This window comes from Microtus ochrogaster, chromosome 19, assembly GCF_000317375.1.
Source record: "Microtus ochrogaster isolate Prairie Vole_2 chromosome 19, MicOch1.0, whole genome shotgun sequence".
In the NCBI taxonomy this organism is placed as follows: Eukaryota; Metazoa; Chordata; class Mammalia; order Rodentia; family Cricetidae; genus Microtus; species Microtus ochrogaster.
In genome coordinates this window covers 29,291,356-29,298,817 of record NC_022021.1, presented here as the reverse complement: position 1 = coordinate 29,298,817, position 7,462 = coordinate 29,291,356, and positions in this window count along the sequence as shown.

Below are 7,462 nucleotides of genomic sequence, written 5' to 3'. Positions count from 1 at the left end.
CTTCTAATTAAACTTTTTAAAGATGTTTTTATTTATTTATTTTTTGGGTATGGGTATTTTGTCTGCACTTATGCAGCAACTGCACGCAGTGCCTGTCAAGGACAGAAAGGGTCATCAGATCCTCTGGAACTGGAGTCACCACTTGTGGGTTCAGGCACCTTATGGGTTCTGGGAATCAAACCTGGGTCCTCTGGAACAGTGATTTTAACTATTGAACCATGTCTCCCGCCCTTGGTTGATTTTTTCTCTGCTTTTGAGTGTACATTAAATCCAGGTCCAACATAATTCCTCATATACTTTCATCTCTGTTTCAACACATATGTGGCCTATAGCTAATTGTGAATTTAGATTCTGAATCTGATAGAAAATGTGGTATTTTCCCTCTAAGTTCAGCTTTTTTCTGTTGTTGTTTAACATAGTGAACTCAGTTACAACCTTTTTCCTTGATATTTTATTTTTCTCTTTTAAAGTCAGCCAATAAAGTAGGGATTCAGTATGGCATTTTCTACATTTATGCCATTATTCTTTGTTCTTATCTGTCTCCCTAAGGTCATCCCTCATCCCATGGAGAGCCAGGTATGATCAAGATACACTGTACGTGTGTATGACATCTTCAGGAATTAAATAAAGTTTTAATTTCATAATTTTACACAAAACATGGTTTCCAAGCATCAATTTTGTGGGTTACAAAACTTTTTAAAAAAAGGTCTACAATGTGTACCATTTGGCCATATATGGGAATCATAATGATATATGGAGCAGGTAATATGATCTCTGTAAATTAATAGTTCTTGTTTCTAATGAAGTATGTATCTCCTTAATCCCAAATGATGAAAAGTTTGCACAATTATTTATTTTACTATAAATAATCAAGCCCAGTAAGGTCTGAGGTCTGGTGACAATGTTAATATGTGTGTTCTTTTAAGACACAGTATTTAGCTGTACCTTTGTCCCTTGTATCCCAGGCACTCCCTTCCCTCACCCACTGCTCCTTCATGGCCATCTTGTGTCGTAGGCAGGCCGAGGAGCAAGCATAAGCAAAGCTGCCTTCACGGTCTCCTATTTAAACACCAAGCTCCACAGGCCGGCGTTCAGCTTATCACCTTCTCTTTTAGTCAGATAGATGATAAGCTTCTCAAAGAAAACTGGAAGGTAATTTCAGGCACATTAATTTTCAGCCTCTGGACTCAGGACAACAAGGCATGGCTCAATGAATTGGTATCAAATTTGTCTTTAATGACTCTTATCCGACATTCCTATCTTATTACCGGCAGCTGCAGAAGAACCCACAATCCCAAATGTGCCTTCAGGAGCATGGGAGAATTAAATAACTCACGAAAGATTTCTCACTGGTCTGTCAAGCCTTGAATTTTGGAGCATGCCAAACATGACTCAGAGTCTCAGGAGTGGCAGGAGCAGTGAGCAACGTTGCAGACTTTCTGAATATAATTTTTTAACGGAAAATCCATTTCGGGCATAATAACTTTTACTTTCATTTTTACCATATTTTACATACTAAAGCTGCACTGCTCCAAATTGAAGCCACTGGCCACATACAGCTATTGAATCGAATCGTGAAAATGTGGCTGGTTTGCATCAAGATGTGCAGGATGTGTAAAAGAGTGCACCAGATCTTGAGGGCTTCATATGAAAGAAACAATAAAAATTGTTCATCGATTATTTTACTTATTTATTGTATATTGAGGTAATAATATTTTACATCTATGGAGGTGACAGAAAAAATACATTATTGAGCTAAATTTCATCTGGTCTTTTGGCTTTTTAACTTAGCTACTTGCAAAGCTTAAAGTTTGTATGTACAGTTCAAATGTTGCCTACATGATTTACAGTATTTATTTCTTGTTAATGTTAAAGAGAATGTTTTCTTCTCAAGAACTGGAAGGGACTTTGAGAATCTACCCACGTGCATGCCAAGAAGTCACAGTTTCATGGATGCTGGAAGACCTGGAGACTCCTGAGCGCCGACTCAGGAAAGATGCAGGAGCATTCATCACACACGGTGACAGCAGCAGCCAGGGAACAGGATGTTCACACCAATTCACGAACCCCAGGAACCAGTAGGCTCTATGACCATGCGTGGTATGAGATACCAATGGGGGAGGAACTCCAAACTTAGAGAAATCCATGCTTTACTAAGTCCGGTATGCATATTTCCCTACTTCCCTATCTCTATTGTCAACCACTGTTAAGTGCTAAGCATCCTTGAGAAGATGATCCGGGACACAGGATAGTCAGTGCACAGCTTCCCCTGTGCGCAAGGATGTGAGACACCCTGCAGAACTGCTCACTGACTCTATAAGCCTTCTGGTCCATACATTTCTTTTCAACATGTATTTTTCTAAAGTCTTGCTCAGTATATACTGCTCAGAAGTCAACATTCACCTTTAACTCACTGGCTCTAAAAGAACACATGGCTTCTTTGTTGAATTATATACCATAATGTCTCTTAAGCTTGCTTCCGTCCTGTTGAAAAGAGCATTTTTTTTTTCTGGGAATCACTACAGTCAAATTTTACTTTCTGTACCTTTGACACTGTTGAAGACAAGTACGATGGGGATTAGAAAATGCAATTAAAATGGAGATTTCCCTGACATGAATGTTTATATAATATTTAGAAGCCCTGGCCCTTTAAAACCATTGGCTTCACTGAATGGTGATTGTAGACCTGCTTAAAGCCCTGACTCCAGGCTTCCAGTTCCCATGACAGCACACAGGTCTAAACAGGCTCGGCCTTGCACCCTGGAATTTTATCCCTTCAAAGCATTTTATAAACATCAAGTAATTGATTTAACAAGAGAGTGAGTGGTGAGCTTGATCATTAAGCACTATTATTTAAGTTTGACCAGCATAAATCACTGGCCTGAGGCCTCAGCGGTCAGTGTTAAAAGGGAGAGGTAGATTTCGAAAATCAGTCTTCCACCCTATGTTAATAACCTTGGAGCAAGTCTGTTTATGTGTTTAAACGCTTTTTGTTCTGTCATCTTAAATAGACCCATTAAGATCTCTCCCTTTAATACTATATTCTTCTGTCCCGGTGTTTATAGACAATTTGCTTTATTGTTTTAAAATCATCATTCCAGCTCCTCACCTATTCTTGAAGGGATTGATTCTATGACTTACACAATCACCAAAACCCACTGACAGGGAAAAGGTCTCTATCTGTTCTGTGTGATCCAGTCATTCGCATTGGAATAGTTCTCATAGGATCCACACCTGGAGAACCCACTGCTGCAGAATTTATTGGTAATTATTTGCATTTATTTAGGTAGGTAACAGATGCATAGATGAAAGGAAAAAAGAGAAGATAGATTCTCAGTAAAAACAACACCAAAAACCCTATGTTCTACAATTCTCTGTCACACATCACTTAATTCTCCTCCTATCTCCGTAAACAAGTCATACACATCCAAGCGTGCCCCTTCAATTATGTACTTGGTATGCAAACTGTGCATATCGTTGTACATCTTGCTTTTCTCATTTTCTAATCTTAATAGATTATTCACATCGGTAGTGTCTCATTCTTTTAACTACTGTATATTATATTTAGTTTTGGAGGGCATGTAGGTTGTCTCCACTCCTGTCTATTTAGACAACACTTACCCATGATTACTTTGTGTCAGGCTCCCCAGGGGATCCTTATACTTATGGAACTTTTTTGAATATGAAATGTTCCTCACAGGTTTATGTGTTAATAATTGGTCTTTATAAGGTATTGCTATTTGGGGACATTGTAGAAACTTTAGGAGATAGTTTTAGTAGGAAGAAGTAGGCCACTGGGGACATAATTAAAGGTTATAGGTTATGCCCAGTTCTTGCTTTCTTTGCTCCATGACCACCATGAAGTGAGTTGCCTCTGCCACACGCTCCTCCACCAGTACCAATGACGAACCAGTGGGACTGAGCCGTCTGAAACCATGAACCAAAAGTTAAAATCCTCCCTTGCAGTTGTTCTCTGGGGAACTGATCAGGAGCAGCACTAGAATAATGTGTTCAAGCATTCTGAAAGCCATAGAAGGATGAAAGACAGAGTCAATAAACCAGGTATCCAGATCTTTCCAGAAGTGAGAATCTCTGGGATAAAGACTAACCAATCAGCTTTCGACTTCCAGTGGTGTCTAAAGTGGTTACAGCTGAAGTCTAGAGCGAGCCGATGGCCATTATGAGGTTACTCCTGAAGAGCTGAAGTGAGGCAGTGTGCGCTGACACTGAGGGTGTTGACCGACAAGTAAAAGAGGAGACCCAGCCGTAAACAGGCAGGGAAGTTAGGAGTCTCTTCAGTGTTCTGACAGAGGCAGGGAGCTTCTGGGAAGGCATGTCTGTGGTCCCTATGCCAACCTACCATAAAGTGATGACACCCTGGAACATGTCAGGGTAGTTCCACTGAGACTTCATTCCTGCCTGATGACCACATCCTTCTTTCATTCTTTTTGAGAACCACAGACAAACCATTCAGAGTCTGCCAGCTGTTGCATAATATTAAGCATCTGTTTTACTTATTATTAGTCATCAAATCCACATTGAAAATCCACTTTCTGATCAAAGACCCTGGGATATATCCAAACCAACCAACCAAACAAACAAACCAAAAACCCTCAGGAATGAAACAAATTAAAACAAATTAAAGACCATCAATCTGACTATGGTTCCTAGGAGTAGAAAAAAGCCTGCCGTGTGGGACAATGACAGTGGAACAAGGAGTTACTCCACTTAGACACAGATTCAGAGCGAACCTCAGGTCAGTCAAGCTCCCTTGGCTCTCCAGCACGCCCCTTGAGGTGCCTTAGACAGCAGAAATACACTTAGCCCTGAGAGACTGAAGAGTGATCAGACCATCCAGAGTGTGCCATCACACAAGATATCATCCTCATGAACAACTGACATTCTTAGAAGCAGTAAAAACCCATGGAGAGAAGTTATAAATTCAATAACATAACTCTAATAAGCACTGTCATCAGAAATAACTACGATGGGGCTAGAGGTGTATACATCTCAGAGGTAGAGCACAAGTTTAGCATGTATAAGGTCTTGTCTTCAACCAATCCCCAGAATAAAAAAACAAAACAAAATAAGCAACACTCTCTACTTATCACATAGCATGAATACTTCCAAAGAGTTAAATTGTATGGCTATACAGTGACATAAACTCGGAACCTGTCAAATCTCCCCCATCATTTTTATTTTAATCCAATTTAATAAATACAACAAAGACCTCCTTAGTAACTGTTATGGATAAGGGCCTGTAGTAGAGCTAGAAAAAAAAATGGCCAGACCTTTCTGCATCTATAAAAGTCTTATGGGAGAGGTGGAAGGTGATTGGCTTCCATGCTATAGAGAAGACAACTGTTTTATTTAGGATCCCGCCAGAAGCAGACTCTGAAACAAAGGTTCAGGGGCGAGCAGCTGGCCATGAAGTAGACACTGATGGAGAAGTGAGACAAGAAAAGGTCAGAGCAATGGGGTGTTCTCAAAGCAGGTGTCACTGTGGGCACCAAGCTCATTGCCACAGAGGAGCTATGTTAAACATGCTCGGGGCTGTCCCATCCCAAGGGCAAAGATAGACTTGTGCACCTTGTTTTCACTGACTGACAGCTGCTCCTGGATGGTGTTAGCAGCCCCAAATGTTCCACTTCCTGTTTCAGAAAACGGAATAAACTCCCAGTAACTGTAAATTGTGAACTGAAATGGGCGGAAGAGATCTGGGAGATACACAAGTCAGGTCTGACACTATTATAGTAACTCAGCAGAGATGCTAATAAATATATTAGAGAAAGAGAAAAAAGAGGGCTTGACTCTTGTCACAGGTTTATAGATGATCTCCCAGTTCAGGGCTTTTGATCTAGACCCAACTGAAAAAAGCATTTGTCAAGTTTATTTGGCATTTCTGATATGTGATATCCTTCTTGTTTACAGGGGCTTTGTAAGTCTGTGTGTCCTCGAGATGAAAGGCAAAACCTCTGCGCCCCATGTATGCTTACACCCGTGGAGTAGACAGTTGACCTGGGTTCTGCCAGTCAGCTCTGACCTCACAAAGCTTGACTTGATGGTAAATCAATCAGATATCTATTGACTTAGCTTTGGGGAGATAACCACCAACTTCCAAATACAGCAACAAGAAAGAGTCTAGTGCCTCCTAGTGTCAGAGATGGGAAGTGTCAGTTTGTATGCAGGAAGTAAGAGTGCAGTCTGATGTAGATCAGGACTGTGGAGTAGCCTTCAAGTTATGGAGGAGGAGGAGGAGGAGGGGGGGGGGGGGGGGGGGGGGGGGGGGGGGGGGGAAGAGGGAGGGGAGGAGGGAGATGGAAGAGGAGGAGGAGGAGGAGGAGGAGGAGGAGGAGGAGACTGTAATTCTCAATACCTTTTATAAATTACTTGTCTGCAAAAGTAGGTAAGTATAATTCTGTTTTTTTGTTTTTTGTTTTTTTTTGTTTTCTTTTTTTTTTTTTTTTTTTTTTTTTTGCTACAGGAAACCTTGGTATCATGGAGAAAAGAAGAAGAAAGCCAAGGGAAAGAAGATAGCTATAGTCGGACAATTACAACAAGGAATTCTTAGAGCCGGAGTTAGCACAAAGATAGACAGGAAAAGACGGAAGATCTGGGGGTTCTCAGGAATATTTGCTGATGGGTGTGGCTGAAATAGAAGGGGACTCGTGATTAAGTACTGGATGGTGTGCTCAGGTCTCTGGTAGGGAGGAAAACCATTAAACTGAAAACACACATTGAGAAACTTAGGCTTGTGTCAGAGTTGGCTGCTAGTTGTGGCAAAGAAGAGAAAGTGGCAGGAGAGGGTCTTGCAGTTTCACCGTGGGTGTGATCAACAAAGAATGACAGGCAGTACCATGAGCAGCAGAGTGAGGTAGAAGATAGAAGCTCAGAGTGATATCTCGTGAGTGGCTGGAGCTTCATTCAAGATCTCATTACATTTAAGACTCAGATGGAGTCTGTGACCGTGGAATATCTGTGACCACTTGTGCATTAGTTATTTCTCTCACTGATGCAACAAAAACACCTGACAAAAGTGACTTAAGAAAGGTGGGGTTTATTTGCTGCCAATTGTAGAGAGTACAGCAGGCCATGATGGGGAGACATGGCAGCAGAAACAGAGAGCAGCTGGCTGCAGTGCATCTGCACTCAGGATTCAGACAGCAATGGATGCTTGTGCTCACCTCCTCTTCTTTTCATTCAGTTTAGGAATCAAGCCCATGGGACGGTAGCACTCACATTGGCGTGGGGACCACCGCAACCTAATTTAGATAATCTCTCACATATGTGCCCAGAGATTCGTTTCCACAGCAACTCAAAATCCAGTAAGCTGATAGTGAACATTAATGTGAATCTTATGCATTTTATTGAGCACTCTCCTTATCTTTGAAAATAGAATAACAGAACCCACTTGTCCTGCTCTGATCTGCTTCAGGCAGCTGGGGACAAGCCTAGTGTATAC